Below are 24,063 nucleotides of genomic sequence, written 5' to 3' on the forward strand. Positions count from 1 at the left end.
TAACAGATGCTCTGCTACAACATGTGCACTAGCCATGCAGTCCTCTAACCAGCTACACACTGCTCATTGACATCATTTTCACAGGTACTACCCATGCACTCCAGCATGGACATGGTCACTCCCAAACCACTCCTCCAATAATGCCTTCACCACCATACTTAACCAATCAGTCTGCTAAAACACAGGCATTATAAATTCACCATACAGTCTCCTTGCAGTATTCTAATAATTTAGTGACTACCCATGTACTCATGCACTCATGCAATGACCCAGACACTAATACAAGCTGTACTACAATCACATGTGCACTAGCCATGGAGTACCCTAACCACCTACGTAGTACTGATTCACTTCTGCAATTACCCAGGTAGTAGCCATGCAGTCCAGCGATGACACTGTCGCTCTCAATCCACTCCTCCAATCATCCCGACAGAACCATGTCCTTATCTAATCACTGTGCCAAAACACACTTATAAACTCACCATGCTCTCAATTTGCAGAACTGTAAGTATCCAGTCACTATCCATGTATTTGTCCAATGACTCAAGCATTAAGACATGCAGTGCTACAATCAAATGTGCACCATCTATGCAGTCCCCTATTCACCTCCAATCTAATATGCTCCTCATGCGTTAGAAATCCACTTGTGCAACCATGCAGGCTCTACTGATGCATTTCATATAATCACCATGCACTACTAATGCATTCTTTCAATAAATCATGTTCTACACACATACTCCAGGAATCTTTCAGACATTACCATGCAATTATTTTTCTTTTTCTAACCAGATAAGGTAGTTCTGAACAGAACTCTTTTATATGTTTTTTTCTAAAAAAAAAATAATAAAAAAATAAAAAAAAAGGAACAGAGTAAACAGTTAACTTTTGGAATTAAATGTCATTCCAAAAACAAAAAGATTACAATGGTGGTTTTGCTGTGCTGCACAAACAGCATCCACTGACTGCTCGAAGTAGCACATCACTTTTTTGCACTTAATGCAGTGCTGCTGCAGGAAAGCAAATCAGGCCTAATTTCCATAGGAGATAATGATATTGACACTCCTGAAGTGCTAGCAACACCTGGTGCTGGATCTTTTGATGCACGTATCAGCTCTTCCCGTGCTAGATTCCGGGGGTGAATGGTGCGCAGATGTTTATACATACTTGCTGTACCACATGAATATTTTGTGTCACTTCCTCGTGATCGTCTCACACAGCAAGCAGGTCACTTTTCCTAGCACTCACCATTTTTTCTCCAGCAGGAAATATAAAAAAATTCCAAACAACAGATTCAGGCCTCTTTTTGCGTGGTTCCTCCTCCAAGACTACTACTTCTGAAGAAACATTATCTTGTTGTTGTCCAGATGCCATTGCTCCAGAGAAGTTTTTAAACACCACAAAAAAAAATCCATAGAAGTTCTGCAAGCAGAAGAGACGTCTCTCATAAGCTGCTTCAAACAGAATGATTAAAATGGGTGTGGTCCTTCAATTGTTACAATGTGAACTGTTATGAACAAATCAAATGCTTTTTTGTAAGGTCATATTAGAGCACCCAGCGCGCTAGGCGAGCGCACCCGACATGACTTCGCGAAAATATATTTAACAATAAGTTTATTTCAAATACAAATATATAATTTTTATAAATAGTTTAGATAATCTCTTGCCCTGATATGTACATTAAAGTTACATACATATAGTTTTACAACGTAAAAAGTTTTCTGGGATGCGCGCACCTGGCGCGACCCAGCACGTATACAACGTCACGCGGGTCCGGCCACTGCGCACACGTCGCATACAAAAATGCGAACATGAAGCGAACTCATATGTATATGACATAACACGGGCCTACGCACCCATCGCAAATCTTACGCGGCTCCTTCACAACTTTTCCAATATGGCGGCTGGAATACGCGTACCCGCCATGTTAGGTGTGCGTTGGGAAGGCGACTCCAATATTGAGAAAAAAATATATATATATATTTTTTTTATTTTAAAAGACAAAATGGACATTACATAATTATATTAAAGTTAGAAAAAAAACACGAATTACACAATTAGTTTAAAAAAAAAAATTAACTTGCAATTTTCAGAAAAGCATATAAGAGAGTAGAATATTCAATTTACAAATTAGCAATTAAAAAAAAACTAGAAATTCAGTGAGAAAAACCATAGGTATCAGAACCATTATACTTAAGAATTAGCATTTAAAAAGCCATTGAAATTCACTGAAAAAAAACCTTAGGTTTCAGCGATGTTATATTTAGTTGGACATTTCACTCAGACAAAACCATAGAAATTCCCCCGTTATAGTTAGTTCAGCTAACTAAGTCGCGCTCCTGCAATGCACTGCTGATGACGTCACATATTACATCATTCATGACATGGTCAGAGACATCACTGATGACATAATCCACGTGGAAATCTGATGCACCTCCTCATACCTTAATATAACCTTTGATACACCCACTCTAAAATATACACTACCATTTTTGAAGCCATTGAGACACCAATACCAGTTACTACATACGCATTCAGTGATTCCTAGATCTACAAACACATCCACTCATTCACCCATACAGTGACTCATCAATACAACATCATATGCACTTATACACTTATATAGACACTCACACACCGCCATTCATGCAGAGTTTCTCACACACCGTCAGCCATGCAGAGAATCAATGACACTTCTATTTACTCACCTATACACGTACTACCTTACTTATTCATACAGATACTAATGCATACTTACTCTCTTATACAATCACTGATACAAGTACACACTCATCCATATAGCCACTCACAATCACTCACATAGTTATTTAAATACACCACTCACATATACTGCCTTTTACATATGTAGTTACTTGCACATGTACCACTGAGACATCCAATGCACCCATACACACATTCATCCACCCATACAGCTGTTTCCACATGCAGTCTTGAACCCATACACACATTGAATCAACCACTCACATCTATGCGCAGAGTCACACACCTCCCACCTACGCGCACACACACACACACACACCACACACTCAGTATCCCATACAAATACTCAGGCAACCAATCAATAACCCATATAGACACTCGTGTAGCTACTGACCAACCCATGCAGCAGCATACAGAACAGACATACTGATACAGACAGTTTAGTCACTAACCCATGCATTCAGTAAGGCACATTTAATCACCAACTTAGTCAGTCACCCACCTATTAAATCCTACACCCACACACTTATACAGCAAATCATTCTTCAATACACCTTGGCATTAACATATATAAAATATATTTAAACTTTACAGAAACACAGTCACTGGATGATGTCATCAGTGATGTCACTGACCATGTCATGAATGATGTAATATGTGACGTCATCAGCAGTGCATTGCGGGGGCGCGAGTTATAGTTAGCTGAACTAACTATAATGGGGGAATTTCTATGGTTTTGTATGAGTGAAATGTCCAACTAACTATAACGTCCCTGAAACGTATTGTTTCTTTAGTGAATATCTCTCTCTCTCTCTCTCATGTGAGCAAGGTCACTTGTTGACCGAAACGCTTTATGGAAGATTGTAACTGGTGAATAAATTAATTTTGCAAGGCAAGAGGAGGTCGTGCTCTGAGACCGTCAAGAGAGGAATGGCAGGGTGGATTCAGAAGATATACATTATCTACTGGCGGTCGCCAGTAGATAGTTATAGTTAGGACCGTGTTTCCATAGGAAATCCGCAACATTCTATTTGGAATAACTTTTGCGTCCATTGACGAATCCTCGCGAAAATTTCAAAATAGGTGGGGCGCTCCGCTCCGCTCCTTCCCTGAAAGTCTTGGGTGAATTCGTCAAGTGGGTGCTGAGAAAAAGGGGGGGTCCCAAAACGCGTTTTCCCCATGCATTTTCCCATAGGAGCTTTAGTCCGCGCTACAGCCCGAACGGCTGAACAGAAAACCTTGAAATTTGGCAGAGAGGTAGTCCTCAGGTCAGGGATGTGCCTTTTGCAGGTCTGGTGTAAATCTGTTCAGTATTTTCTGAGAAAATAGCATTTAAAAGCACATATATATCTATAGGCGCGCACCGTGCGCGTACGGTAAGCGCACCCTGCCGTGCGCAATTCTGATTGGTTGTTAGATCTTAGTAAACATTGGAATCGGTCGAAACCAGGAAGTGTCGGCCGCCATTTTGTCTCTCGCAGTTCGAGGGAGGTGAAAAATAAAGGTGGAGAACATGAAAAGGGGGCAGGGTGGACAGTTCCTGACCCCCTAGCCATTGTCAGGGGGTCCCCAAAGGACCCCCAAGGGCCATAAATGTTTTTAATATTTTTACGAAAAATCGCGGAGTGCGCTTACCGTGCGCGCACGGTAGAAACGTGAAAATTACGCGAACGGCGTAACGTGGGTGCACGGTGCGTGAAGCGCACCGTGTGCCCACAGAGCGCGCGCGGTACGCGCACGGTGAAAAACCTTAAAAAAAATAAATAAATAATAAATACATAACTTAGCATTTTAAAAAACCGTACAAATTCACTGAAAAAACCATAGGTTTCACACATGTTATAGTTAGGAATAAGCATTTAAAAAACCTTGCAAATTCACTTATACATACATACATACATACATACATACATACACACACACACTCCACAAGTCACCATATTGACAGGAAACACTTGGAAACCCAGGTTGGATGCAGTTAATTTTTTCAGCAATTAAAAAACGCCACGTTTCATCTTTACGGCTTGATCACGCTTGTACAAGTACGAATCCACCATGTTTAAGTACACCTTTTCATTGTATTCAAAAACTGACTCACCCACGCCAGTGCAAAAATTTTATCGCAACCATCGCGGCCATCTTGGAATATCGGAAAACTCTTTTAAATGTCCCATACGTTATCACACATTGAGTAACAATTAATATTGTAGCTGTCAATGGCAATATTTTCAGTGTGTTATTCTTCGATATTGAAAAATCATTTCCATATTATGTCTTTACGAAATTTATGTAACAGATAATGACAAACCTAGAATTGCGAATAATGTATATATAAATCCTAAAAAGAGTTTGGGAAAATAAATAATACCGTTGAGACATATTATTGCATTAAGGCAGTGTTACCCGGCTCCTCCTTTATCGCGCAATTTCCACAGCGCGTTAATGTAATGAAGCCGATGACCCAAATAGATACAAACAAATTCATTGGTTAACTGTAGCTGTGTTTTGCAGCATTAGTTGATAAAGATATAATATCCAAACTTGCATTCTTTTAACCCAAGTGGGCATTAACAAATAATTAAACTAACCACGCCATAAACTGCAAATTAATAAATCTATGGCTCCAATTGCGCCCAAATGGGCTGGCTAGCGTATCATATTCCCCAAAATCAATTAATTATATCTGCATCTAACATATCATTCTATCATCATGATACAATTTAAGTTGAATCCATGTAAAATTCATTGATGCCATAGAAGAGTCAACGTTTCTTCCTTAAGTTACAGATATTCCAACAGTTGCAAAAAAAGTGACACCATCAGTAATAAAACAAAATGTTAAATTCTTAAAACCAGACTGCTATACAGACCTTCTATTCAGTTAATTAGTCATACAAATGTATTGCTAATTCTTCACTCAAATGTAACCCTTTCGGGGCCAGACTTTCCAGATCCACAATGTATCGGGATTCCAATTTTCTTAATGACAATTCTCTATTGCCCCCTCTCACACCTAGATTAACAGTGTCAATAACCACCATGCGGACTAGCGTATCGTCCTGTATATGCTTCTCATAGAAATGGTGAGCTATAGGGTACTGTTTGTTGTTATTACGTATGGCACAGAGATGTTCCAATACTCGTTTCCTGGCTGCGTGTTTGGTGCTGCCAATATACCACTTATTACATGGACAGATCAAGACATATACGCAATATATGGTGTTGCAGGTAAGTTTCTTTCTAATCACAAATTACCTTTTGGAATTAGGTACTAGCAATTTATTGCAATCAATGCTATTCCTGCATGCTTTGCATTTTCTGCAACATCTGAAACCAGGTGTGCCCGAACAAGTATTTACGTCTCGATCTGTGATGTGGTTATGACTGAGTTCATCTCTTAAAGATCGCCCTTTCCTGAAGGTGATCTGTGGGTCACTTCCCAAATCACTTTTAAGATGTTCATCAGTGAGTAGTACATGCCAATGTTTTTTAAATATTTTGTGCACCTCACTAGCTTGTCCTGAGAAAGTGGTGATGAATCTGATTTTGGGAAGCATATAAAATCTCTCAGGTCTTGGTTTGGGATATATCTGCTGTTGTTTCATCAATGAGGTTTAAGCTCCTGTATCTTACAACAATGTTCTTAATTTCTTTGTTCAAGTCTTCTGTGGGATCAGTTTCTAAAGGTTTGTAAGTGTTGGTATCCATTAGTGGTCTCATTCCCTCCTCAATATAATCACTTAATTTCATGGCAACCACTGCATCACCTTTGTCTGCCGGTTTTATAATGACAGCCATTCTCTGTTGAAGGAGGTGGAGAGCTTTTCTTTCTTCTCGGGTGATGTTATCAAAAATCCTTTTAGGTGTTGATTCCTTGATGAGTTTCTTGATGGATAAAATGTATGCATCAAGGACAGGATTTCTACTATATTGAGGAGTCCATGATTTGGGATGGCGGAACTTCTTAAATGGATCTGGATGGTAGCTTGGCAGATCAACGTTAGAATTATTGTAAAAGTATTCTGCAAGTCTGCATCTTCTCTCAAAGGTTTTTAGGTCTCTCATCATGTTGGCAGTATTATGGTCCTTCGGTACAGGACAGAAATAGAGGCCTTTGCTCAAGATCTTCAATTTGCCTGGTGATCGGAGCGCTCCAGTCAAGTCAATAACTGGGTCGGATGTCTGGAAGGGTTGTAGCTGACGGATGCTATGCATCCTTTTTTGTCTCATAAATATTCCATTCTTTTTATGCGGTTTCCTCACAGGGCTTTCACTGACAAGAAAATCTCCAAAAACAGAATAATTTATGAAGTGGTGAGTTGGAAGATGAGGTGTATGAAATCTTAACATATCTCTTTTTAGTTTTGCAGATTTAATGTCAATAGCTTTCCTGGAAGTCATCTTTTTTACTTCTGTAATCCTCTGTAGTATGTGTGCCACTTCAGAGTCACTTTTTGTGTTCTTCAAAAGTTCCAGTTCTTTTTGTAGCTTGGCTTTAACCATTATCAGATTTGAAGATTTTCCCCGTGGAACATGTTTCAAAGGAAGAACTACTGGACTCCAGGGAAAACTTCTGGATGTACCGTTTAAAATCACTGCATCCAGATGGACTGAACATTACTGACAACACAACCTGATTACTGCATATCTCAAGAGCTCTCAGGACTGCATTGATTCTGCATTCCAAATGGAATCTTCACTCATGATGCTTTTTGAAAATTCAGCTGTCATCTCTGCAGCCACAGAGCAAACCGTCTTGTACTACCCGAGGAAGGGGGAAGTTGAAACGTAGCGGAAATATATTTTTGTTCTTTGGTGAATCTGTCTGTTTGGGTCACTTCTTTATTGGAGATATATATATATATATATACACATACATACATACACACACATACACACGTCCCTAATAGTCAACAGCAACCTTAACCTCTGCCAACTAGCTACACTACTTCTCAAATTAATTATTTTAACCAAAAAAGTAGAGAAAGCGATTCCTTGCTCAGTGTAGTTCCTGGGAGGGACACAGTTTATTCTTCTCCCAGTGAGCACCACTGTGACCCAGACTGCATGAACCTGGATATCCACGGAGCTTCTTCAGCTATCACCACTCTGGTGCAAGCCGGGGTGGATGCCTGAAACATGCTCAATTGCAAAACATCCAGTGGAGACACCACCACATTAATAGCATTTACTCTAGACAACCACCTTAATCTACTCCATGCCCAAATGGAGGCTTTAGTGAAGGGACCTCAATTCCATCTTAGATTTCTCAGAAGTATCAGGTCCTATTCCAACTTCTGAATAGTTTTGCAATCGCTAGTCCTCTTGATGCCCTATTGACTGGCATTTCCAGAGTTAAGCTACCTACTTTGAAAACATCTCTCAATTCCACAAACTGACTAGTCTCGAGCTCCTGAAGATCAGAACATTTCCTTCTAATCCCGATCTCTCTAAAATTGCACCATTTTGAGACAAAAAGCATTTTCAAGTCGGCCTGCATTTAACAAGGTGACGCACCATGGGGCCATTGTTCCAGGTAAGAACTCCAAAACCTTGATGTACCATATCTCACCCTACAGGACCAATGTAGTTAACTTACATCTTGTACATTGAATGTTCTTGGACTGCATTAAAGTTTGCCAGTTTTCATGCTTTGAGAGAAAAAAAAAAAAAAGCCACTTGGGCAATTCTGGAGATTTTAATAACGTATGTAGTATTTAATGTATTCCCTTACTAGAGAAGGGTACTGGTAGTGGTTTATCATCTAAGTGTAACTAACATACAACTCAGAAAATTCATTCTTAGACTAGTTTCAATTAGGCAGGTGGTATGGGACAGAAACCAAATCAACCTTAGGTCATGGATAATGTACTTTGCATTCACTAAACTACCAATTCTCGTCTACTTTTGCTCCACAATTTAGCCGCTGCCTTTTGGCACTATGAGTCAGGATACCCTTTATAATACGGCATTGATGGTACAGCCCTCCATTGGTTTACATTTCAGTGGACTAATCTTTCACAGCTGGCTCACATGGAGTTCCTTTTATAGTTATTTTACTTTCAGCTAGGAGTACCGCAAGATGCCAATTTGGTCCCAACTCTAGTCTTTATCTACAACCTTTTAAGACCATCCATAAGAATTCATGGACCTTAAACCATGAATATTCTGAGGATACACAGCTTTACCTCACAATCTCATCATCCAATGTCACTGTTCACCTCTTACAAGCCCTTTAGAACGTGCAAGAGCGAATGACAACATGAAACTCAAGGCATTCTCGAGTTTCTATTATTAGCTCCCATGGAGTCTAGCTTATCTGTGTGCTCCTGGATCAGACATGCAACATCCTTGATTGTAATCCATTAGGTTTCATTTTCGTCAAAAGACGAATGGGCCAGAATCAGGCTAAGGCCATTGCTAAGAGTGCTCGCTTCACACTTAATCTAGTGTGGAATCGGGCAGTTTATGCTGGAGGAAGACATTAAAACCTTGCCTTATTAAGGCTTATTTAAATCACTTCACTCTTAAATGTCTTGCCAAAAGTGCACCTCACAGCCAGTTTTCCATATGGTTACCAGACGCAAATCTTACGCGTGTTTAATGGTTACATTCACATAGTTAGGCACAAAATCTTCTCTTTTTATGCAATGTCAAAGCATTAAATCTCTGGAGGTCCTTTAGCCATTTCCCAGTGCATAATCCCTTCAGGTCCTTAAGTGTGCCCTTATAAAAAGGAGGTGGGAAAGCCACTGTAGGCTCGAATCAAAGGGCTAACTCTGGCTCACCTCGAGGTCCTTTTGTACCCTCCAGCCCAAAACAAGCTGAACTTGCGCCCGCCAACAACCTGTAATATCATGCACTAATAATTAGTGGTGGGTGTAACTAGCATAATTCTCTCTAGCGCAATTACCCAAAATTTCTGCAAAATGATTATGCGTCATTACTTGAGAAGTGTAATCTAGCATTTAGTGCCATTTTCTTTGTGAAAAATGCACCTTTGCGTCAAAAATCTTCAGAAGATGCATTTTGTTCTACGAAAATAGCACTAGATACTACAGGACACAAACAGCAGTAGCCAGCAGCTACTCGCTCTCCCCTAATCAGTTGTTCCTGCAGTAGGATTTTTGGCTCAAATTACTCAAACTGGCATCAACTCAGATCACAAGAGTAAGGTATACTTACTGAGAGTACTCAGATTACTCCGGCATATTTACAATTTTGCCCAGACCTACTAATAATTAAAATAAAGCATAAACTGTTGATGTTACAAAGGTGAGAAAATGATAGCCATCTAATAGCTGAATTCGGCAAAGCGAAACGAGAAAACCTGGAATCAATCATGGCTTACTCATTTGAGTAAATGGTGTTATTCCAGGCACATATTTTATTTTATGGAGCCTCTGCAGGTCGAGCGCTGCTCTGCAAAGCATGCTGGAATCCATTTGAGTGGATAGACCACGCCCAAGCTTCCCATTTGTTGCTTCCTGTGCCTTTTCCAAATTGGTGTCTTTCTATGGGTGAAACGCGACTCTTTGTCCCACCTTTGGGTGTGTTTTCTCTTTAGTGGCCACTGCCCCCGTTACAAGTGCCTTTACACTTTAATTAATCTATCATTTGTCCTGCGCACTCTTTTTTCTTTGAATGGCAGCACACTACTTCTGGTTGCCTGCGGCTGCACTTTTTCCTTTTACGCATATTTATGATATGCTCCTATCACAGAGCACTACACATTACCCATGCGCCTTTGCTTCTGCCCCCTCCTGTTGTCCGTGTCCACAACCTCCCACCTACTTCCTCCTCTCCCTTTTCTGGACAAGTGTATTTTTGTTTATTACATTATATATTTTTTTTAATATGATGCAATAGGACACAAGCTTACACCCAAGCTGATCTCTCTGGTGTGAGGACAGCAGCTGCTGAGGGTCTCACCCACTCCTCCTCCCAGCACACTGTCCTCCTGCAGGATCACTCTGCTCCTACTTACTCAAAATGAACCAGCAAAACTCGGTTTATTTACGACTCTCTAGGAAGTCAATACATAACACCAAGACATGAACTGCAGAAAAAAAAAAAAAAAAAAAAAAAAACTGAAACTGTTCTGCATACTAGCGATATCTTAGGTGGTGGCACAACAACGGAAGCGAAGGGTGGGTTTGAAGCTGCTCACATTTCCAAATAGAAGCAATGGAGGTGTGGCAGTAGGCGGTCAGTCAATCCCAGCCTGCGCAGTTCCCAGGGGAAAAGAAAAACAACTCAAGGGAAGTGTGACATTCCTGCTTTGGCTCGGATTATTCACTAACCCCTGCACTTTGCCCCACTCTCCAACTTACCAACATTGTATTCCTTATCATAAATAAGCCAACGAACACTCTTGTGGTGGTTATTTGCTGGCCGCAGTTTTATTAGGAATACATGTATATACATTGCATACCTTTGTGTATCATGCCATAAATAATAATTGGTGAACTGTCATGTTTGCGTCATGCCTTATTTGCGTCTCATCATACACTGCATTTGCATAAACACCTGTACATTCCCCAATAGCAGGTTAGCCTGACAGTTTGTTTGCATAGGTTATTTGCAGCTTGCATTGTCTCTTGGCCCCCACGGGGTCATTGCTTCATTTGGTTTTCTCTTTCTTTGTGCGGGGATGTAGCTTCTGTCCCGGAGTTAGGCCACAACTCGCTACCTAGTCTGACTCTTGTTGCGCCCTGTCATCCGACAGGAGCTGGGCAGCGAGCACCGTCTCCGTTTGCTACCCCCTTGTGGTAGGCCAACTCACCCAGCCGTAAGTCATCCCAAAGTGAGTGGTCCTACACACCGCGCTTTAGCCAACTCACCCTGCCGTAAATCATCCCAAGGAGAGTGGTTCTATTTCCAGCACACCGCACTCCGGTGTGCCTCTGTACCAACCATTATCGCCGTAGTTTCTTGCCAATGTCCTGCCTGTTCCTCAGCACTGCAACATAGCTGTCCCTTAGATGTGGGTGGGTGAGATAATAAGTCCTCGCCGTTACGGCTCCCCCCGCTCCGACAGATAGGAGCTTACCTGGGGTGAAGCTCTAATATCGCCCCCCCCAGCGCATTCCCGCCTTGTACCTGGGCTTCCCCTATTGGGGGGTTTGCATGGTGCTCCGTGACCCATTGACCGGGGGGGCGGCGCCTCTGTGGCGGTAGCCGCAGGAGTTCCCCCGCTTCGGGGGCGGCTAGGCGCCGTGCACCGGTTTTGTCCGGGGGCTCGGAGTTGGTTATTGCGCCAGCCCTTCGAGGCCCCTTCAGGGGCAGCCTCTGCACGAAAGGTGTCAGTATTTCAGCCCTGTCGAAAGCACTGCAGTAGTTTTCGAATTGCCAGTTTGACACTTTGATTTGTTGCCATAAGAGTGTGTTTCAGAATGGATATAGCATATTGTGATTGCACAAATAAGCATTTGTTAACTTCAGGTGTGCGCGCACTCTGAGGCTGGATACTTGCTTTGTGAGGCTTACTATTTTTTTTAAATGTATATAAAACCTCTTGAGGAAAAAATGCAGGTAATATGGTGGTTAAAAGCGCCTTGTTGTTGCCTGGCAACTAGTTCCACCCACTAATCACGGGCCTCCGCAGTGCTCAGTCATGTGTGGTGGTGGATTTGTATGGGCGGGTCAAACCTCCAGTAGTGAGTCCCGAAATAAGACTCCACAGTCTGTACAGCTTGCAATGGGAGCCATGAGAGGTATTTGTGGGGAGACTCGCAACAGACCACATACGTAATGTGACGCTGGTGCGTTCCTGATGTGATCTGTGTCCAGCCATCCCTTGCCACTATCTGGAGCAAGCTTCAGGTGCCTTTAGCAACCTTCCTGCCCCTCGCTAAGAGCGGACCTTCCTTCCCGTCTGAAAGAAAGCTCCCTTGTGGGAAACACCAACTACTTTGCTCAAGCTGAACACATTGCACTAAGGGCTGCAGCATACCTGTAACAGTGTTCCCGTGAAGAGCAGAATGAACTACAGGCCCTGCTGCCATCCTAATGTTTTACCATTTAAACTGAGCAAGCCACTTAAATAACACTTGGGCAGATGACTCCACTATGATGCAGAGCAGTTTCCGAGCTACTGAGAAGCATAATCCATCCTCCCTCGCTCCATTCCTCACCATACCCATACCCTCCCTCCCTATATTGCCACCAGCACTTTAATAGCAATACTCAGTGGCGGTGTGCATAGCACTGGTGTTTGTTCTGCAGTGCCGTAAATCAGTCATACCAAGAGCCACTGGGATTGTGTGTTTGTGCTGTCGCAGAGTGTTTTGCATAATTAGAAATGTGCCATATTTGCCACATGATCTATCATCTAATGTATAATCTGCAGATTTTAGCAGAAAAACGTTTCTAGCTTAAACGGTCCAAATGTTACTAAAGGGCCGTCACATATGTTGCTGCACAGTGGAAGGCCTGTTGCACAGGCTCACTGGTTACCTTTCTGTTCCTCATTACTATATGTGGGAGATATACCAACACTAACGATGTGCTACCAATGCCCAGACACCTAACAGGTGTAAAAAATTAAAAAAAAGATCACCGAATGTACCACTTGTTGCGTAATTTGCTTTATCATGCCGCTTAATTTAGTCAACCCTGCTGCATGAATTGACCCTCTGCTGCCCATAATTCCACTGACTGGCTATACTTCACTTGGCCTCAGTCAGCGGTTCACAATCATTACATGCTGGCAACGAACTACTTTAAGCAAAATTATACAAATATATAGCCAAAATACACAACTCGTATGTTTTGACACATCATTAAACTCTCTTTTGCAGTTTCACACAAGAATCGTAGTGCATTTCTCCACAAAGTATTAATATTACCAATTGAAGAGCAACTCAATAAATATTATATAATGCTTTATAGTGTGGTACCTACTGTACCTTGCCCATAACTTTACATACGTCTTTATTTTAAATTGTGTGACACCACATGCTTGCAGTGATGAAACAAGCATTCGCAATGCAATAGGTCTCACATTACTGAAAATTTGACCAATTGGAGTTGCAAATAATAATGCAATGCCAAGAGCTCAAACTTTCAGTAATGCGAGACCTATTGCATTGCAAATGCTGGTCTTTCTTTGTCATCACTGTTAGAAATGGGTTCTCTGACTGGCTAGGGAATGCACCTAAACCTGGAAGAATCCACCAATCTAGTCAGGATACGTGGATTACACGTTTAAAATTACCCTTGCTCGCCCCGTTGAAAGCTTGGCATGAGCATTCAGGGTTATGTATCAAGAATGAACAGGGGGGGCGTAAAAGGGCTTTACGGGAAAGGTCCAGCTAAGTATGCCCTTAAAGTGTACAAGACAAATGACAAAACTGTTCCTGAAAGTGGGTGAGAGACAATGCTGTGTTCACGGGCAATTGAAATTTGGATATTGAAGCCCTCACACAACCTGTAGGGTGTCGTGAATCACGTACCCCTTAGGATGTATCGGGTCATCATCTACATCACCCAAGAGCCCCACACACCCATTCACCCACAGGCAGCATTGGATAAAAAGATCTCCACAAGAGTGCTCCTTAAACAAGAGCCCGTCGGGTATTGCACCAGCCGACTCGACGTAGGAGCAGCCCGATGATGACGCGATACATCCTAAGGGGTACGTGATTCACGACACCCTACAGGTTGTGTGAGGGCTTCAATATCCAAATTTCAATTGCCCGTGAACACAACATTGTCTATCTCACCCACTTTCAGGAACAGCTTTGTCATTTTTCTTGTACACATTCAGGGTTATCCCAGAGGTGGTGTGTAAAGCGTTTGCACAAAAATTCAAAGGAATACAGAAAAAAATAAAAAAATAAAAACCACCCTACAAAAAGGACTAATTATAGAAGAATCTCCAATATTTATCTATGTAAAACAAGACCAAAATTATACAATTCCAACATACTGCTCAAAACTGCAAATAATGCAAAAATAGGCTTTATATACAGTTCCTCGGAGTTCATAGCTCTGTCCTGGGCTATTGCAGTGTTGTGAAAACCCAAACCCAATGGTTTTGGTGGACCGATGTTGTGCGGCCCGGCGGTGGTGGGCTTCGAAGCTGCGGCTTGAATCGGGGCGGTGCAGTGCTTTCAGGTTGCGGTGCAGGCAGCGGCTCAGTGGCAGTCATTCAGCAGCATCATGGAGACCAGGGCTGCGGTGCGTAGTAGGGTGGTGCAAGCCACAGTGCCAGTTGAGGATCTGGAGTCATTGGGGATGGCGTCGGTGACCCAAGACTGCGATAAGGGATGGGGTGGTTCACCATGTAACGTACAAGCAGTGCCCCCAAACCACATTGCAGGCAGTGGTGGCAATTTCTGCATGCAGCAGCGTTGGTGAGACCAGGGGGGCGGAGTGAAGTGAGGTGGTGCACTGTGGAGTGCAGTACCCACCTTGCTTGGTGGTGTATGTGTTGGGAGACTAGGTTTGCCATGTGTAGTGTGGCTGTGACCTCTGATGCCCTGAGGTCACGGAGCCGGCAGCAGTGTTGACTGCATCGGGTTACCGTTCTCCTCTGTGGCAGCTGAAACCTCCAGTTTCAGAAGCCGGTACCCAGAAGATGTACAAGTCTTTGCTGCTCCGGAGAAGTCTTGAACAAGTGGCCGGGGGCGCCTTGCCCTTGGAAACACTTAGGTGCCGATTCCGATCCTGGAGAAATTTTCCCCGTACGAATCGTATCCGGATTTTTTTCCGTACGAATCATACAAGTACCGTACAAACTGGCAAGTACGATTCGCATGGGAAAAAGTCCATACGAATCGCATTGGGAAAATTCCCCCACACGTCCTCGGGTCGAAAAAAGTTTCCGACACATCCCCGGACGATTTACCGTACGAATCGGAAAAATTAAGTCCGACCGCGCAAGTACGATCAGTTCCGTCCTTTCGATTTTACAACCGTATGGAAGAAACACCGTCCGGACCGAACTCCCATAGCAACCATGAAGACATTTGCCCGCATACGCGCCGTACCCCCCCCCCCAGTCCTCGCATGTACGCCCCGAACCCCCACCCGTGTACGTACGGACCGTACCCCCACCCGTGTACGTACACCAGTGTAGGTACGCCCCGAACCCCCACCCGTGTACGTACGGACCGTACCCCCACCCGTGTACGTACGGACCGTACCCCCACCCGTGTATGTGGGGGTACGGTGCGTACCTACGCGCTGGGGGTTCGCGCCGTACATACACGGGTGGGGGTACGGTGCGTACCTACACTGGTGTACATACACGGGTGGGGGTACGGTCTGTATGTACACGGGTGGGGGTTCGGGGCGTACATGTGGGGGCTTGGGGGGGTACGGCACGTAACGGCCCCCTATTCCGCTGTCATCGCGGCGTACTTAGCTTTTCCGGCACTTTTTGGGTGCCGTAAAAATATTGCCGTCCTGACTGCTGTCGGTTCGAATCGTACTTCCTGGTTCGTGAAACGCAGCCGGAATGCGTCCCGACGTCACGTCGGCGCTTTCCCGGATCACATTTGTATGGATATTTTCGTCGGTCGGTGTTTTTTACGGTTCGTACGGAAATGGTGTTTCCGTGCGAATCGTACTTCCATGTTTGTAATGTTTTTTTACCAGGTACGAGTCGGACGGAGAAAACCCTCCGACCGACGGTTCGTACCCGGTTTTTCCAGGATCGGAATCGGCATTTTAGTGTGCAGAAAGAAGAGTCCAGCTCTTTCCCTGCCCAAGGCAGAAGCAGCAAATGCATGCCAACCCAACAAAGCAGCAAAAGCAAAGAGGCCGTACTCTTACTGGCAGCTCTTCCAGCACTTCTACCTGGCTGGCTCCTTAGTCCAGCAGAAATCTAAATCTCCGGGGTCAGGACTCCAACATGTATACCACATTTTCCTTTTGATGTTGGTACAAAGTTTCTCTGGCACACATAAACCAGTTCAGCCTGGCTCAGGCCAGGTTCACCACAGGAGGTGGAGACAGCATTGTGAGAGGCAGCCACAGTCCATTCAGGTACAAGCAACAACTCCTCCCACTACTCTAAATGCAGCCAGATCTATTCAGCCTGGCTATGAGTCACCCAAGAAAGGCAGGACACACCTCAAACCATCGACCCACCTTGTGTTTGTCTATTGTAAATTCACATCCCCTGCTCGTGTCACTCTAAACCCAGACAAGAAATACACAAAGGCCAGAGGCTTACAGGGTGGTCATGCAAGAAAATGCCCACTTTCTAAAAGTGGTTAAAAAAAAGCAGGCTTGGGTCCTTGTACTACCTGGACTAGACCACTCTAATATTATTTAACAAACAAGGTGTCCAGATAGAACATTCAAAATAAATGATTGTAAAAATGAAACCTTGGATGGCACTTGACAAGTTAGTGTGATTTATACCACTTTTCTTTAATTTTTTTCAAGAAACAGTTTATGGCATTATTTTCATGTCATGTGTCTGGCAACACTTTGTGTAAATAGACAGAACGTTTTCATGGGATATTCACTTACAAAAACCATACAGAAACATTGATGTGATACAACACAGTGGAAAGCAATATAACAACACAACTAACGTGCAAAGTGTACAGTCCGACTACAAATACCACTAGGCGGACACTTAATTATTCATTGGAAAAGGCTTCAGCTTTATGTCCTGCCTGTGTAGAAGGCAAAGGATTGTACATTTAGAGGGTGTTGTCTTGGCAGGGAGAAAAGGATGAAAAAGTTCCCTCGTGGCACACCTAGAGTGTCTTAACCCTTTCTAAAAGTGGCATTTTCAAACACAATATAAAACTCATCTTAACTCAAATATGCATCTTTAAAATTCGGAGATCAGGCGTACTAAACTCAATTTTTCTATCAGCTCTCACTGGTTAGCTACATTTGTAAAGTGTTACCAAGCAACTCCCATGCTAACCTATGGGAGAGATGGCCTTTTTACTGTGAAAATGAAATACACAGCATTTCACTACTAGGACATGCAAAAGTACACCACTACATGTCCTATCTTTTAAATACATTGCACCTGCCCAGAGGGCTACCTTAGGGATGACTTGGATGTAAGAGAATGGAAGGGCCTGGCAATTGGGTGCCCTTACTAGGTCGACATTTCAGGTAAAAATTGTGCACAAACACTGCAGTGGCAGGTCTGAGAAACCTTTGAAAAGCTACTTGTGCGGGTGGCACAACCAGTGCTGTAGGCCCACTAGTAGAATTTGATTTACAGGCCCTGAGCACACACAGTGCACTGTACTAGGGACTTGGTAGAAATCAAATAAGCGAGTTATGGAAATAGCAATCCATAAACAATTTACATGGACAGCATATGCACTTTAGCACTGACTAGCAGTGGTAAAGTGCCCAGAGTCCTAAAGCCAACAAAATATAGGTAAAAAACAAGGAGGTCAAAAAGCAAACAGTTTATGGGTGAGCTTGCTAAAAAAGCCAAGTCTAACAATCACACATGCGAGCACATTCACAAATACAAGCTTAGGATGTGCAGTGTACAAACACCTCTTTAGCTCGATTTAGTATAATGGAGTGTTGGTTCCTGTAGAACAGGACCAAAGCCTCCTATACAGTACAGATGACAACAGACTTGTCCCTTAGCTCACTAATGCCATTACCACCATGGCGGTGGGAAGCAATATGTCTAAAATCATGTTTAACAAGGATCACTTTTAATAATGACCTCTCAATACTGTGATATAATCTGATGTACTAAGAAAAGATCCAGCGTGTTAAATACACTTTAGAATTTTGAAGAGAATTTTCTATATTGTTACATGATGTTTATGTAAAGTCAGCAGTTTTTAGCACCTAGATCCTGCACGGGTTCTTCGAGCCAGGCTAGAACTTTGCTCCCTGTTAATTTTCTGGCTTGCACATCTCTACTCATGACTCCACCTTTCTTATGAATGGTGACCAGCATATGGAACTTATTCCCTCCTGGTCTGTCGGCTTCTCTTGCAACATTTTCTGAAACTTCTCTTCAAAAGGCACTTGATTCTGGATTCAATAACCTTACTGTCTCACTTCCCTGAGTTACCTAGTCTACTACATCACTTCTGACCTTTGTTTTATTCTCTCTTGATCTAGTCTCTGACTTGTCCTTTGAAGTTGGTGCCTTATGAAGGGCGACCAGATGGCTCCAAGTCAGTAGTACACCACTTTACTCATTCCGGGAGAGTGAAGGTATGTATGTATGTATGTATGTATGTATGTATGTATGTATGTATGTTACCTACTGGCGGTCGCCAGTAGGTAGTTATAGTTAGGACCCCTTTTCCATAGGAAATCCGCAACATTCTATTTTGAATAACTTTGGCGCCGGTCGATGAATCCTCGCGAATTTCTCAAAATAGGTGGGGCGCTACGCTCCGCTCCTACCCTGAAAGTCTCGGGGGGATTCGTCAAGCGGGGGCTGAGATAAAAGGGGGGTCCCAAAACGCGTTTTTCCCATGCATTTTTCCATAGGACCTTTAGAACGAGCTACAGCCCGAACGGCTGAACAGAATTACTAGAAATTTGGCAGAGAGGTAGTCCGTAGGTCAAGGAAGTGCCTTTTGTAGGTTTGGTGTAAATCTGTTCAGTAGATTCTGAGAAAATAGCCTTTAAATCAATATATATATCTGAGCCCGCTTACGGTACGCTTACCGTACGCTTACCGTACGCGTACGGTGGCGTGCGCGAGCGCGATTCTGATTGGCTCTTAGATCTTAGTAAACATTCGAATCGGCCGAAACCAGGAAGCGGCGTCCGCCATTTTGTCTCTCGCACTGAGTGTTATTTATCAAACATGATGCCCAAAAACATGTTACGGGGCTGTTTTGACAACTCCCTCCCACATAGTCATGTTGAGGGAGTCCCCAAACATCCCCCAAGAGCAAAAACGGTTTTATTTTTTTTTCGGCAATTTCGCCGAGTACGCTTACCGTACGCTTACCGTAAGCGTACGGTAAAAAATAGAAATAAAAAAAACACTATCCACACTTACCCCACCCCCTGTGCTTTTGGTGGCCGTAGGCCACCAAATGTACAGGGCTTATTACATCAGTAAAAAAACTATATTTTGGCAACATGAAATTATAAAATCGAAATAAAAAAAACACTATCCACATTGACCCCACCCCCTGTGCTTTTGGTGGCCGAAGGCCACCAAATGTACAGGGCTTATTAAAGTTGATAAAAACCGTGCACGGAACGCACTGCGTTAAGTGGGCGCGCACGCCTCGAATGGCGTAAAGTAACTTAGCATTTAAAAAACCGTACAAATTCACTGAAAAAACCATAAGTTTCACACACGTTATAGTTAGGAATTAGCATTTAAAAAACCTTGCAAATTCACTGAAAAAACCATAGGTTTCACACATGTTATAGTTAGCAGAAATTTTACTGATAAAAAACCAAATGAAATTGCCCCGTTATAGTTAGTGCTGGCAACTATAACTCACGCGACCGCAATCTTCTGCTGATGACATATGTGTCTTTATAAAAAAAAAATATTTGTAATATATGTATAGCTAAAAATGTATGGAAGAAGACATGGGCAAATAAGTGTCTAAATACAGTATTAGCATCAGCAGAGGATTGCGGTCGCGTGAGTTATAGTTGCCAGCACTAACTATAACAGGGCAATTTCATTGGTTTTTTATCAGTAAAATTTCCGCTAACTATAACATGTGTGAAACCTATGGTTTTTTCAGTGAATATATATATATATATATATATTCTGGTAGATTTACTCTTGGTTCATTTTAATTGAGCCAGTTGGACCAGCAAGCCCGACAATGATGTGCAAATGCAAAGTCCAGAAATGGAAGAGGGGTGTCACCCTAACCATAAGTTTTCTGCCTGTGGTGCGGAGACTAAGCTTTCATTAATGAGGTAGTCTGGCTAAACATGCCCATGATTGCAGAAACCTTCCCGTCCTAAAGTGCCCTTCATTTACAAGTTGTTTCTGAAACTTCGTTTCCTACAAGCGTTTCTTGGTACACGTGCAGTGCGGTCTTAAGAATTTTTAGGGCCTGGTACATAACAACTTTAGATGATTTTAACACCTATTTTCTGCTCATCGAAGCTCGCATGATGCCAAAAGTTCTTTCAGAAACAGGGTTTACACAAAAACAGGCGACATTGGGCTTTTCAGGGCTCCTGTATGCCGCTGGGCAGAGAGAGACAGACCCAGGAGTAGAGAGGTAGGCCGATATGGGCCAAGATATGAAAATAATGAGAGGCCGCTTACTAGCGAGGTTTTTTTACTTTCCATGGGGCCCACGGTAATGTTGGGCCCTGAGCTCATGCTTTAAAACTTCTCTGTACATATGTGCTGGTGTCCCAATAGCTTCAGTAATGTGGCTTCCCAGTTAAACATAACTTTATTAGACTCCTCTAGCCTTTCCCACGACGTAGCAAACAGAAATCACGTATTGCAAACTCATCACTGAAACAACAGCACCTGGCGGAGACTCGGTGCATTATGGTCAAATAATATTTACAACAGTTGCCTGTCAAATGTAACGCAATCTGTCCAGTCCTTTTTTCCGGAAAAAAAAATAACAAGTCACGTAGGAGGACTCACGGTTGCGTTTTCAACATTACAAAAACGATAAACAAAAAAAAAGTCACAACAAGTAAGATGCTTTTTGGAAAAAAATATAGTTAAATCAAAGAAACATCAGTTTTTTTTGTTCTGGCTTCTTCACCTGCAGTCTTTCGACCGCATACTTACTCTAGAAAGCGAAAATTAAGTCACAGAATGATTCGTCCTATGGACTACTAATATTACACGTGCGTATTTTTGTAATCTTTTTAGCGATTTTTGTATGGCCCAGACTTTGTCTAGAGGCATTCAGAGCGCTCTACCAGCGAGCAAGATGTAAATTCGGATACACAAACACCATAAAACAACCAAATAGGACCAGGAACAAATATTCTTATACCTCCAGTATTCAGTTGGTGAACGACATTCACGTTCCTTACGTGTATTGCACAGACTTCAGAAAAAAAAAAGCGAGAGGAAAGACACGCGTTTCTTTATCTGGAATTAAGACAGATTTACATACGCTCCTGGCAGGACAAACATTTCAGGAACCCCTGAGCGGCCCAGAGAGCGCCAGCATCAGTAACCGCGCGCTTCACCTGGATACCAACCTTTCAATGTCTCTCCTGACCCACTCACTGTCCGCACAAGATGCACGAGGCTCTCCTCTGACCTGAACCGGGTGTATGCAAATCACCTGGCTGCTCACCAATGACCTCATTAGACATCAATTAAATTTAAAAGAGACCGCGCACTTTAACTTTGCTCTTAAATGTGTGGTAGACTAGGACGAGGCAGCGAATCCAACAATCGCGATGGCTAAACCCCAGGAAACGTTAAAGTCGCCTAAAAAGACTAAAATGTCAGTTCATTCAAAATCCGTTACATTTTTAGAGAACCACGTGGGTTCCCTGCCACGCGCGTGACTCTTTCGTTTAGTTCGTGTGTTTTTTAGGTCTCGCCTGACCCAGCGCATGCGCTGGTCTGGCGAGACTTTTTGAGAGGGCTCCAAAAAGTGCTACCAGGCAAGCCTAGAGCTACAGTGCATGTGAGCGGGCGCGCGCGCCACGCTTCACCGCATTACTTTCACTTTCGCGGCGCCACGGCCGCTTTGATCGCGATCACTTTCGCAGCCGCCCGGCCGCTTGTTGTTCCTGCTTTGCCTCACTTGCTCTCTCGTTGCCACCCGGGTGCCTTAATTCTGAATGCCATATGGCGGATCCAAACACCCCGGCGAAGATCATTATCTCATCATCCCGTCACTCTTTTCTCTTCTTTCTTGTCCCTTCTTTTCCTTAACCTTATCTCTTCTGCTTTGTCTGTATGTCAAGGCAGCCTTAGGGTGGCAAAGAATGCTGTAGTATATTGTGTACTATTTTAATATGTGTATAGCGCTTAGTACGTCTCAGTGTCATAGGTTCATAGCCAGTGTTTCAGGTTCCCTTGTGCAAGGAAGGACATTTCCCCCCTGGCTGCTGTTTCAATGACAAAATACATCAATAATCAGGGATCAGTGGTCTGAACATTTCCCTGCCCTGCTGTCACTGCACCTGCCGCACCAATGGAAGCTACGCCCTGCTACCCATGTGTGGGGTGCTAAAATGTACGTAAAAAAATATTAAGAGATAATGTTCAACGCGTTTCAGGGTTACGCTTTTAGCAACATATCTCTGGATGATAAGTTCACTCATAGCCAAAGCGGAATATTATTTCTGAACAGCAGGAAGTCTAGGTAGACATGTATGGATGGAGAAAGACCTAGTCAAATGGAAGCAAATCATTAAGACAGAATTTTGTTGCTGAAGAATCAGACTTGGAAAACGTGCATTAAAATCGTAAAGTTTTCTTTTCACGAAAAAAGATTAATTGATATTTGGAGTAACATTTTATTAACTTCTCTTTGATAATGGAAAGGTTTTTGTTATTGTTGTTCTCATTATCGCTCTGTATATTTCTTTGTGAATTGTACGTACATTACTTATTATTGTGCAGAGAAAAGCTAATGTTCTTCTCTTGAGCCTGCCTTCTTGTCTCTTCAGAGGTTAATCAACCTGCGCAGCCCACGTTAGCTTCTTTCATTTTTCCCAAACTGTTTTACTCTCGCGCATTCTTTTCCTAATTAATTCCGTATTATGCGGATTAATTGTTTAAAAAAATGTTTATGTAAAGCTTACTTTTACTTCTTTTTTTTGTAGCCCAGAGAACGTGGTTCGACGAGAGTACACGCCCTAAATAATGTAAACAGGGTATTTCAGGTTCTACATCACAACAATGTGAGTGTGCATTATTTCATATGGACTATTTGTAATAAGTGGCTGTATGTGAGAAATGTAAACAGTTTTGTTTTTATCATTCTTGATGTTCTGTTATACTTCCCCAAATTCCTGAGTTTCATGCACATATCCGCATGTGACTACCAGGTCAAAATGTAGCGTCAGGTAAGTGGCCAGGAAGTCCGCTTCTCCAAGATAGCTCATCTAGTCGACATGGTCACAAGTCACAACTCCGCAAGTTAACTGGCAAAAACATCATAAGGTCTGTTGACGTACACATGTTGGGCATTTAACATACCCTTTATGTTGAAACTAGAAACTTCAAAAAGCTATAAAACAGCAGCAATCATTGTAAAGATTTGCTCCCAAAATCAGAAACTACTTATAAATCTCGGTGCAGCTGACCTAACTCACATTAGGGAAAAAAATCCCAATGATATGTTTATCAGGAAGTGTTCTTGTAAATAAGTGGATAATTTACCATAATGAATACAATTTGGCCGACATTGCATGTACCTGCTCACCAGTTTCTCTTTAATGACATGAATTCTT

At 42.7% G+C, this 24,063-nt stretch overlaps 1 protein-coding gene across 2 annotated transcripts in view; it reads right to left on the reverse strand.

The window, feature by feature from the left end:
- Positions 1-22,163, reverse strand: part of LOC146809264 (uncharacterized) — a 158,883-nt gene extending 136,720 nt beyond the window's left edge. Inside the window, exon 1 of one of the 2 annotated variants that reach the window (XM_085614326.1) lies at positions 21,850-22,163. The gene's annotated coding sequence lies outside the window, so the exon portion shown is untranslated. Of the gene's footprint in view, positions 1-21,638; positions 21,790-21,849 lie in introns of those variants that run through there. The other variant, XM_085614327.1, reaches the window with a different exon arrangement.
- Between the last annotated feature and the right edge of the window lie 1,900 nt (positions 22,164-24,063).

This window comes from Triturus cristatus, chromosome 7 (genome assembly GCF_964204655.1).
Source record: "Triturus cristatus chromosome 7, aTriCri1.1, whole genome shotgun sequence".
Taxonomy (NCBI): domain Eukaryota; kingdom Metazoa; phylum Chordata; class Amphibia; order Caudata; family Salamandridae; genus Triturus; species Triturus cristatus.